General features: G+C 47.1%; 1 protein-coding gene across 2 annotated transcripts in view; it reads left to right on the top strand.

The window, feature by feature from the left end:
• Nucleotides 1-12,247, top strand: part of SDK1 (sidekick cell adhesion molecule 1) — a 2,285,003-nt gene that overhangs the window by 1,559,781 nt on the left and 712,975 nt on the right. The window lies entirely within an intron of this gene.

The following is a 12,247-nucleotide window of genomic DNA, read 5'->3' as shown; positions in this document are numbered from 1 at the left end:
CGACTGGCTCTTAAAAAGTTCCACTCCGGCTCGACTCCAGAGTCATCTCTCGTTCTGCCTAAACCTTCTACACTCGTTGGGCCTTCAGGTCAACTACAGGAAGTCGATCCTCAATCCAACTCAGCGGATCCACTACCTGGGCGCCTCTCTAGACTCCTCAAGCGCAAGCGTGTGTCCTTCGGAGGAGAGGTTATCCTCCATGCTGCAAAAAAGCCGCACGCTTCTCAGCACGGAATATCCCACAGCCAGACAAGTGTCATCTCTCCTGGGATCCATGGCCTCGTGCATCTACATCGTGCCCAACGCACGTCTGCACATGCGTCCTCTGCAACAAGACCTAGAGGATCAGTGGTCGCAGAGGTCCGGCCGCTGGGAAGATCACATTACCCTTCATCAAGCCGCCAAAGATTCCATCCGGTGGTGGATGAAGCGCTCCCATCTGCTTCACGGCGTCCCTTTCCATCAGGCGCCTCCGACACAGACAGTGGTCACAGACGCCTCCATGCAGGGCTGGGGGGCTCATATGGGCCGGCTTCAAGTACAAGGTCTCTGGTCCGCTACCGAACAGAGCTATCACATCAACTTCTTGGAGCTACGAGCAGTCCATCTCGCTCTCAAGTCCCTGTACCCATCCCTGCAGACCGACTATGTTCAGGTTCAGACGGACAACACCACAACTATGTTCTATCTGAACAAGCAAGGAGGGACCAGATCACGGGTTCTGTCTCTGGAGGCCCAGTCAATCTGGAAATGGCTTCTGGCGAGAAACCTGACGATCGTCGCTGTTCACCTGCCAGGGACCCTGAACGTGCAGGCGGACGGCCTCAGCAGAGACTTCGTCGAAGCGCACGACTGGGTGCTCAACGAAGACGTCGCTCAAGACATCTTCCGCTTGTGGGGCATACCAGACATCGATCTGTTCGCAGACGCGGACAACAAAAAATGCCCCGTCTTCGCCTCCAGGTTCCCTCAACGGGGGTCGCAGGGGAACGCGCTTTTGATCAGCTGGTCGAGGACATTGCTTTACGATTTTCCTCCTCTTCCTCTCATCCCGGCTGTGATTCAGAAGTTCTACAGGGCCAGAACTCGGATGATCCTAATAGCACCGGAGTGGCCCCGGCTGTGGTGGTACCCAGATCTACTCCAGCTGTCGGAGGTACCACAGAGGAGGTTGCCATGCCTGCCGAACTTGCTGACCAAGGACAAGGGGTGAGTGTTCCACCCCAATCTCCCCTCCCTCCGCTTGACGGCATGGCTCCTGAATTCATCCAGTACGGACATCTAGATCTTCCACCGGACTGTATGAGCATTCTTCGGGAGGCAAAGAGGCCCTCCACGAGGAAGTCGTATGGCTTTAAATGGAAAAGATTCTGCTTCTGGTGTAGAGATAACACCCTTGATCCGATCCGGGGTCAAGAACAGGTTATTCTCCCCTACTTACTGTACTTGGCGAAGTCTGGGTTAAAGTGCTCTTCCATCAGAGTACACTTAGCTGCTATTACAGCCTATAGGAAGTCTCCTACCCAGACCTCATTCTTTCAGATGCCAGTGGTAAAGGATTTCTTAGAAGGGCTTAAGAAAGTTTACCCACCTGTGAGGTCTCCTTCCCCTTCCTGGGAACTGAACATCGTTCTCTCTAAGCTGATGGGAGCCCCTTTTGAACCGATTCATAAGGCCTCCTTGCAACATCTGACCTGGAAGGCTGCCTTCTTAGTAGCCATCACTTCGGCCCGTAGGGTTAGTGAAATTCAGGCCCTCTGCTGCAAGGAACCTTACACTGTGTTTCATGCTAATAGGGTGGTGCTCCGTACCCATCCGAGCTTCCTACCCAAGGTGGTCTCGGACTTCCACATTAACCAGGTGATCACGTTGCCCACCTTCTTTCCTCAACCGACCACTCCCCCGGAGAGAGCCCTACACTCTCTTGACCTCCGGAGGGTTTTGAAATTCTATCTGGCTAAGACCCTTACTCTTAGAAAGTCAGACAGGCTCTTTGTGAACTATGGGCCCACGAATACCGGGCTGGCTGCATCCAAGACATCTATTTCAAGATGGATTGTCTCTTGTATAGCTTTGGCTTACCAACTATCCCACAAAGTTCTGCAGGGTAAACCTAGAGCACACTCTACTCGAGGGAAGGCTTCTACTGTAGCACTCCTTCGCAATGTTCCCATGTCTGAGATCTGTAAAGCGGCTACGTGGCGCTCAGTCCATACTTTCACGCGCCATTATTGCCTAGATTCAGACGCGCAGGCCGACGCTCAGGTGGGGCAGGCCTCTTTGAGGAACCTATTTGCATAACTGTAATGCAAGATGTGTCTTTTAATGTATGTTTTAACGGCTTTGTTGCTCGTCCGTGAGACTTTGGGTATGGGCTTGCTACTCTATTCATAGATTATGACTATTGATGAGTATCCCCTGGAAGAGAAGGATTAGTTACTTACCTGTAATCCTAGTTCTCATCCAGGGGTATACTCATCAAAGTCATAAGCGACCCACCCACCTCCCCGGACGAGCAATGTTTTCTCTTTAAATAAGTGATGTATGGAAGGCAGATCTACTCAGGTGCGGAGGCACCGCCAAAAAGAACTGGCCCAACTGCCACCTGTAGTGCATCATGGGAGCAGGGGGTCACAGGCAGGCCTTAAAGGCACGGTCCCCCTACTCTAATGCCTTAAAGGCAGGGTGTCAGTTTTCTTGGTTTCTTGATACTCTACTGCAGCCTACTGGCGAATGCCTACAATTACATGTTGCTTTATGGCAATAAAGCAGTGCTGTGTTATAATTTGCCTGATGCTTCCTTTTTTCCTTACGGGTTACGTGGGCACTACTATGCAAAAATATGTAATTTACAGCATTGCCATGTTTTGAACATTATTAGGCTGCATTTATATGTTTTCACATGTATATATATATATATGTATATATATGTATTTTCTATATGCTCCGGGATCCCGCACATGGGCAGGGGTTATTCATAGATTATGACTTTGATGAGTATACCCCTGGATGAGAACTAGGATTACAGGTAAGTAACTAATCCTTCTCTATTAGGGGTATCCTCATCAAAGTCATAAGCAACCCTCCCGCCTCCCCGGGCAAAGGATCCTTATTTTAAGGAATTGTCAACTCTTTGTGTTATGGCTTTGTGTCACCGCAAAGAACAACTGACATAACAGTCACCCCTGAGGTATGATGGCAAGCTAGGGGTCATGGCTGCCTTAAAGGCACGGTGCCAGTTTTTTCCATGTTGCTATGAGTTAGCTTTCTAGCCTTTCTATACTGTAGTTTTCTGCAAAGCAGCCTGTGAGCTGACAATGCTTTCAGTCTTATCTATGGTGTTTGTGCTAATGTAAAGCATTAAAACAGTGTTTAAACATGATTTGCTTTTGTTTCTTCCGTTTTTTATGATGTATTATTTATATTGGTTATATTATTGAATACATACAGGGGAGTCCTTACAGCATTATTCAGCTCTACTTATGAAAGGCTGCATTTGCTTTTTTATTATATATATATATATATATATAGCGATGCATATATGTTTATTACATATATGATTGTGTTTCCGGGGTCCCACGCAAAGGCGGGAATATTCTAGTGCTTATGACTTTGATGAGGATATCCCTGGAAGAGAACTAGGATTACAGGTAAGTAACTAATCCTTTTTCACCTCAGGATTCTTAGCGGCATGGACAACTCAAGTTTTGCTCTCATGTACTTAATATCACTCACAGCAGAAGCACTCTGTGAAAAACGTCCTTGATATTCACCCATTATCCATATATAACTCAGTATGTCATCCATGGCTCTTCTAGAGAGCCATTAGCATGAATGGCTGGATTCTAAATCCAGTAAATTGCTGCTATGATGAAGCAAAAGTGGGTAGCAGAACTTGTTGACCACTGTTTGTACGTCGCCAAGGAATTCCAGGCTGCTCCGGTAGGGCTCTCCGAAAGCCCGTCAACTTTTTGCAGAAAACCAAGGATCACAGCTTTTGGTGGGAAGAGAAGGGAAGGCACAGCACAGTGAGTAGTAGGGGTGGGTGGAAGGAGGCACCCCATTACTCCTTCCACTATGTAGCTGTTAAAAGCAGAGACATATGATTTTGGGGGCCATATGTAACATAGAACATAACTGAGTAAAAAGTGAATCGTGGGGATGTTTCTCACCTCAGGTTCTGAATGACATCAAAGACAGTTGGAGCTTCACTCTCGTCACTCAGAACCCCTCGTCGAAAAACATCTACTTAATTTACTGTTGCCCATCTATAAATATATGTGTTATGAATGGTTTCCATAGGAATCCTCTATCGTTTACACTAGACCAAGGACTCTGGTAATTCACTGCTATGACATAGCAACAGTTGATAACAAAAGTGATCGCCCACAAAGGCCCTCCTGGCCAAACTGGCAAAGCTCGTTGAGAGCCTGTCAGTGGAGCCCTACTTGTTTGCTTTGAATGAAAGCAGACAGTACAGCTGCAGAAGTGGGTCGGAAGGCAGGGAAGGAGGTGGGGTTGATTAAGTCAGGTAAGGTATTTCTCCAGTATTGAATCTTTCATAGATTCACATGCTTGTATCTTCCCCGTCGTCATGGTGGGAGTCTCACGGTAACAGAATGACCACAGCAGTATAAGAAAACTGCATAGCAAAATCCCATAGGGAATCATCTTATTTGGTAACCAAATCTCATCATTATGTGGTCCAAAACTCAGCCAATCGGCTGCTAGCCCTGCCCTCACACTCCCCAGCAGAGCCTTCCTGCCTCAGATTTCCAACCGCCTTCGTGTGAAGAGGAGTCTCCCTGAGCCTTGCTTAGTTTTTCTGTTCCAGTGTGAACTTTTGACCCCTGGTTCTTCTAATTACCTTCTACTTGCTGGTTTAAGGTATTGTGCTTCATCTTACTACTACAATATGGCTGAAAGATCTAAGAAGAGGCTTTTCAGGCCCTGCAGATCCTGTGGAAAGCCTAGATTATTCTCCGAGGACCCACATAAGGACTGTTTATATTGCTTGCACCCTAATCATGTGCCTAAGGACTGTAAACATTGCAGAACCTTTTCTGCGAAGACCCTGCGTGACAGGGAGGCACGCCTTCTGCTGTGGCTTCAGAAAAAGAAGGTCACTTCAGACTCTGATTCTGAGGAGGATTCAAAGTCTACAAAGAAGAGAAAATCTTCAACTTTGGAGGATGTTTCAGAGGTAAAAAAGCAAAAAACGAAAGACAAAGGGGCTCCTGCGTCTTCTTTACCTCATACTCCTCTTAAGAAATCTAAGGAGTCAAGAGAGATTTCCTCAGCCCCGTCGACGAAGATTAGAGCGTCGCCGGCGCTTATTACTTTGAAACCGTCGACGGCTACGTCGACGACGACTACGTCTACGACGACTACGTCGACGGCGACCATATCGACGACGACTCCGTCGACGACTACCATATCGACGTCGACAGCGGCATCGACGACGACGAACACCTCGTCGTCGAAAAACCACCCGTCGACGATTCCGTCGACGGCTACAATGCCTTCGTCGACGAAGACTTCGTCGTCGACGACTACGGCGTCGACGATAATGCAGCTTACACCGTCGACGAGGTCGACGACGGTTCCGTCGACGGGAGCTTTCAAATCCCCTAAGGTGAAGAAAATAACATTAAAGTCTATGGCGTTGTCGACGGGCTCGTCGACGAAGCAGACTAAATCTACGGATTTTACGGCGTGGACGAAAATTTCTCCGCTTCCACCTTCAACTTTACTAGACTTACAGTCTGATGATGAGGACTCTTCAGGGGTGGCTTATAGTCCTTCCCAACTTCGCATAAAGAGTCAGGAAACAGATGAGGATGAATACCACGAGGTACAAGAAGTCTTCTCATTTCAGGACCGTCCACCGAAAGATTCACAGAGGTACGAATCTTTTCAGGAGTCTTATGCCTACGAGGAGGAGGAAGAGCCTCAGAATACTTCGAGAGAGGACTCTGTTTCCGTACCAGGGTCCTTGGTGACTGACTTGCGCCTCATGATCAACGATTACTATCGTCGTTTCCCGGAGGCAAACTCTCAAATGCCACAGACGGTGGAGAAGCCGGCACAGGTACGACCGCCTCACTCGTCTCCCAAAGCTTCCACTCAGAAAATCCGATCTCCACCGATTATGACTATCAGAGATGACCTAGAGGACAGTGATCCCGATCAACTAGAAGAAGGAGAACTCCTTCAAGACAAGCAGGGTGACGATGAATGGGATCAGTATATTCTCCCAACTACGCTGTCAACATCTCCAACACCGGCAAACTCTCCGCCTCAAGATATAGGTGGATTCCATGACATCATGGAGAAGGCATCAAAGCGCTTTGATCTTCCTATTCCGGTTCAGGAAGCTGAATGCTTTCTTTATGACTTTAAGGAGGAGTCACGCAAGTCTATGCGATCCATTCCAATAATTGACCATATTTGGGAAGAGGGCTTGAAGATAATGAAGAACCCAGCTTCGGTGCCTGCTTCAAAACCTAGAATAGACAAAAAATATAGGGCTCCGGAATCGTCTCCGGCCTGTTTAATTGGTCATCCTCGGCCAGACTCTGTGGTGACGCAGGCCGCCCAACGAAACTCAAAGAATCCGGTTTCAGCATCTATGGTTCCCCCGGACAAGGAGGGAAGAAGAATGGACGGTGCAGGGAAGCGCTTTGCAGTAATGGCAGCGTCCTCAATAAAGGCCTCTAATTCATTAGCCCTCATCAGCAGATTTAACCGGCAGATGTGGTGCGATATAGCTCCCTTGCTTTCCCATCTTCCAAACGATAAAAAAGAGGAAGCAGCTGCTATACTTCAGGATGGGGCTAGAGCAGCATCTGAGTCCATTGACATCGCTATGGATTTGTCCTCAGTGGCTTTTCGTCAGATGGCAGGTGCAGTAGCCCTGCGGAGGCAAGGATGGCTGAAGGCCACCTCCTTCAGACCGGAGGTACAGGCCAAGATAGTAGACATGCCTTTTGATGGAGAGAACCTGTTCGGGAAACACGTCGATGAGGCCCTCCAAAGCATCAAAACGGACACAGATACAGCGCGGGCGCTGGGATCTCTACAACAGGGCAGGTTTCAGTCCTTTCGGAGGAGAGGATCCCGAGGACAATTTACACAACGATCCTCGTTCCAGTCGAACAGGTATCAGCGATACCAGCAGCAGGGTTCTCGACAGTACTCGAGCAATCAACAATATCGACCTTCGAATAATTATCAACAGCAGTCCAGAGGAAGGTCTTCTACGAGAGGGAAGTCCCAGCAGTCCAACCGACGTCAATGACTTCTCCACATCCGCCACTTGCCCAACAAGCAGCGCCCATTACCTGACTCCATTTTACCCAGCTTGGCTGTCAATAACATCGGACAGATGGGTTTTAGATGTAATTCAACATGGCCATACTCTGGAATTCGTAGAAAAGCCTCCAAATCAGCCTCCTATTCGCAGGAGACAGGAACATCTATCAGCCCTCAAAGCGGAAGTGATGGCCTTATTACAAAAGGAGGCAATAGAGGAAGTTCCTCATCTTCAACGCGGGAAAGGCTATTACTCGCATTTCTTTCTCATAAAAAAGAAGGACACATCAAAATGGAGGCAGATAATGGACCTCAGAGGTCTCAACAAATTTATTCAAAAGAAATCATTCCGGATGTTATCCCTGCAGGAAATTCTTCTCCTAATTGGCAGAGGAGATTATTTGGCGTCCCTGGACCTCTTAGATGCTTATTTTCACGTCCCAATCCACGTAAGACACAGAAAATTTCTACGCTTCATGGTGGCGGAGCGCCATTACCAGTTCAAGGTCTTACCTTTCGGGCTAAAGTCAGCACCGAGAACCTTTACAAAATGTATGGCGCCAATTGCGGCCCACCTGCGTCTCCAAGGTCATCAGGTCTTCCCTTATCTGGACGATTGGCTTATCAAGGGAAGTTCGTTCAGAGATACCCTTCGCTCCCTTCACGTTTGCATGGAGCTTTTCGATCAGCTGGGTCTCAGAGTCAACTTAGAGAAATCACATCTCAGACCAGCGCAGTACATTCAATTTCTGGGTGCTCTAATCTGCACGGAGGAGGCCAAAGCTTACCCGTCAGAGGAGCGCATTCAAAAGATCATACGGTTGTCAACACAATTGCAAAGAAAAAAGTCCGTTTCAGTGAGGGTTTACAAGTCATTGATGGGAATGATGTCCTCTTGTATCCCCCTACTCCCAAATTGCAGGTTCCGCATGAGACCTGTACAAGAACTGCTGGACGAGCAATGGCTCCAGTCGCAGGGATCCTTCGAAGATTGCATAATAATTACCCCTCGGATCAGAGACGCCCTGTCATGGTGGAAAATCAGAGATCATTTGGAGGAAGGACTGACCTTCGAAATTCAAACCTGCAGTTTCGTAATGATGACGGATGCTTCTCTCCAAGGGTGGGGAGCGCATCTCCAGGAGCTCGAAATTCAGGGTCACTGGTCAAAGTACGAAACGCAGCTCCACATCAACCTGCTAGAGCTGAGGGCCGTGTTTTTGGGACTCAAAGCTTTCCTTCCCAGAATTCACGGATCTACGGTTCTGGTGAAGACGGACAGCTCAACTTCTATGTTTTACCTGCTAAAACAAGGAGGCACAAAGTCGAAACTTCTGTCACAAGAAGCACAGGCCATTTGGAAATGGCTTCTAGCTCACAACGTATCACTGCAAGTGCAACATATTGCAGGAGTGGACAACATAAGGGCAGATATTTTGAGCAGATCTCCCGAAATCTCCCACGAGTGGGAAATACATCAGAAGCACCTTTCCAAAGTATTCAAAGTATGGGGCACGCCAAGGCTAGACTTATTCGCGGACCGCCACAATTCAAAATGCAAGAACTTTGCAAGCAGGTTTCCGCAGAAGGGATCGTGGGGCAATGCGCTACAGATATGCTGGACAGGAATGTTTGCATATGCGTTTCCCCCATTTCCTCTGATATTGAGAGTCTTAAGGAAAATGAAGTCAGAACCGTGTCATCTGATTCTGATTGCACCAGCATGGCCGAGACAAGCATGGTTCTCCGAACTTCTCAGGCTGTCAATGGCACCAAGGATACAGTTCCCGTTAACACAGGATCTGATAACTATGCACAATGGCCAGATACTGCATCCAAATCTGAAATCGCTCAGCTTGTCAGCATGGAACCTCACGAGCATGAATTCCACCTCTTAAAGATCCCTCAGGACTGCAAAGACATTCTGTCGCGATCCCGGGCAGTATCCACAAACAAAACGTATACGGCGAAATGGAAAAGGTTCTGTCACTGGTGCGCAGCTAACAATTTGCACCCATTTCGGGTCTCGTCTGCCCAGATTCTTCCATACCTGTTGACATTGGCCAAATCCGGACTCTCTCATATGTCCATAAAGGTACATCTGGCCGCAATTTCAAGATACACCAGAGATCCTGGCCGTCCTTCTCTTTGGTCCCAAAGAGTCGTTAAGGAATTCCTCAGAGGGCTCTTCAGAATGTTCCCTCCTGTTCGAACACCGATTGTTCCTTGGCAACTGAATACAGTTCTTACGCAGTTGATGAAACCGCCCTTTGAACCCATCCATAAGGCGGAGTTGCAGTTTGTCTCATGGAAGACGGCGTTATTGTTAGCACTTACATCGGCAAGAAGAGTCAGCGAGATTCAGGCCTTCTCAATCGCAGAACCATTCCTACAATTCAGGCAGGACAGAGTGATTCTCAGAACAAATCCCAAATTTATTCCTAAAGTCCCCTCCAGCTTTCACCTAAATGAGCCAATAGTTTTGCCTACATTTTGTAAGGACCCGTCAACGGCGGCGGAAAGAGCATTGCACTCTTTGGACATCAAGCGATGCCTAAAATTCTATATCGACAAGACCAAAGCATTCAGAAAAACAAACCAGCTTTTCGTAGCCTTTGCCGGCCCCAGGAAAGGGGTGGCACTTTCCAGAGCCAGTATCTCGAGATGGATATCGTCAGCAATATCCTTGTGTCATACCAAAGCTGGAAGGCCTTTGCAATCCAAAGTACGTGCACACTCAACGAGGAAGATGGCAACTTCTACGGCCCTATTTGCGGGAGTGCCATTACCAGACATTTGTAGAGCTGCGACATGGAAGAATGCGCACACCTTTACTAGACATTATTGTCTGGACGCAGCGTGGAAAAAGGATGCAGCAGTGGGACAAGCAGTTCTACGGCACCTATTTCATTAAGGTATTTATCATGGATTATAACAATGTATATGTACAGATATATGTATGGTTGCACAAATTTTCAAATACTGCAATGTATGTTAACATTCTACCCAAAAGAGCAGAGCCCACGTTTATTGGGGGGTTCTAGCCTGGAAATGCAGTTTGGGATAAGTACTGCTTACTATTCTGATACAAGCATGTGAATCTATGAAAGATTCAATACTGGAGAAAGAACTAGTTACTTACCTGTACACTATGGTTCTCCAGTATTATCTTTCATAGATTCACATGCGGCCCGCCCACCTCCCCATTTCTCAGGCAGAACCTCATTGTCTCTAAGAGTATTCTAGTCTCGCACTCGGGGCTGGAAATCTGAGGCAGGAAGGCTCTGCTGGGGAGTGTGAGGGCAGGGCTAGCAGCCGATTGGCTGAGTTTTGGACCACATAATGATGAGATTTGGTTACCAAATAAGATGATTCCCTATGGGATTTTGCTATGCAGTTTTCTTATACTGCTGTGGTCATTCTGTTACCGTGAGACTCCCACCATGACGACGGGGAAGATACAAGCATGTGAATCTATGAAAGATAATACTGGAGAACCATAGTGTACAGGTAAGTAACTAGTTCTTTTTTTCACATTTGGGACAGGGAGACGAGGCTCCCCCGTTACTACTTTGCCTCAGCCGAGCAGTTATTATTATTTATTTTTTTTATAGCGCGAACAAGACCCGAGATATCGGGTATCAGAGCGCTTTACATGAGCACCAGTTTCGTTACATTAGGACACATTCATTTTTTTTTTGTTAGGCACGGGGAGATTAAGAGATTTGCCCAGAATCACAGGATGTTGAGCGTTGTTGCCGAGACTCGAACCCAGTTTCCCAGCTTCGAGGTCGACCGATCTAGCCGTAAGGCTACATCCACTCCCTATATGGGGGCAGATGATTACGTGGGCCATATATAACATAAACTTATAGCTGGGTAACCATGAATTACTGGAATGTTTTTCACCTCGGGTTTCTGAGTGATGCCATAGATAACGCATTATTAAAGAACAAAGGTCCTTAGCTTAAACATGGATAATGTAACTCTTAAACACATAGACTTCAATAAGACCTATGCAAATTCTTCCTGTGTCCAGCCGGACAGAGGAACATTTATTTTGAGAAAATACAGAAGGTTTTAAACGAGATAAAGGAAGAAAAATGAAACAAGGGCACAAGCCTGTACCGAGTTTTCAACAAGGGGAGGAGAGGAAGAAAAGAATAGCAGCCAAAAACTTTGGGAGCAAACAAGGAGGCTTACAGTACAATAAGAAAATCATGTAAGCTCAAACCAACAGAGACCACAATACATTTTTCGCAATGGATAAAATGTGGTGCTGTTACAGAAAGTCGACGTTTCGATCCCTAGCTCCTAATACAGTGGGATCATCTTCAGGACTAAAATTTTTAAAGTTGCCTGATAGAAGTTATACGCCTGTTGGAATGAACGAGGAAAAAAGGGAGATAAGAAAACATAGTCCGCCATTAAAGTAAGAAAAGGATGCATGTCAACATACATATGCAATATATATAGAACAACTGTGAATTCCTAGAATGCGAACGTGGAACATGCGCTAACTGTTGATTGAGAAAGGTTAACAAGAGGACTTTATGACCATAAGTGAATCAATGGCGAGGTTTTCTGAGCTTTCCAGTGAACTTATTCGGAAAAGTCGTGAGAGGGTGAAGAGGGTGATGGCGTATTTATAAAGTGCCTACCGGACAATTTCAAATTAGTGACGAATCTGTGGAGTGCGAGGTGGTGATGGTGAACGCTGATATCTGACCTTCAAGAGGTGATAGGGTTCGAGGCTTCGTCGTGTTGGCGCAGAACAATAGCAATGGTGTCTGATCTCCGATTGAACTTCTCATTACAAGGTGGTGAATGTGCCTTTAAAAGGAGGAAACAACGTTGGCCATCAGGATGTAAGGGGTGGAGTTGGGAGAAGGGGGGCCGGAATGAGGATTACCTTGACGTGTAGTGGTAGCGT

Source organism: Triturus cristatus, chromosome 10 (genome assembly GCF_964204655.1).
Source record: "Triturus cristatus chromosome 10, aTriCri1.1, whole genome shotgun sequence".
In the NCBI taxonomy this organism is placed as follows: Eukaryota; Metazoa; Chordata; class Amphibia; order Caudata; family Salamandridae; genus Triturus; species Triturus cristatus.
Note: the sequence above shows the minus strand (reverse complement) of the source record. Positions and strands in the feature narration are given on the sequence as shown.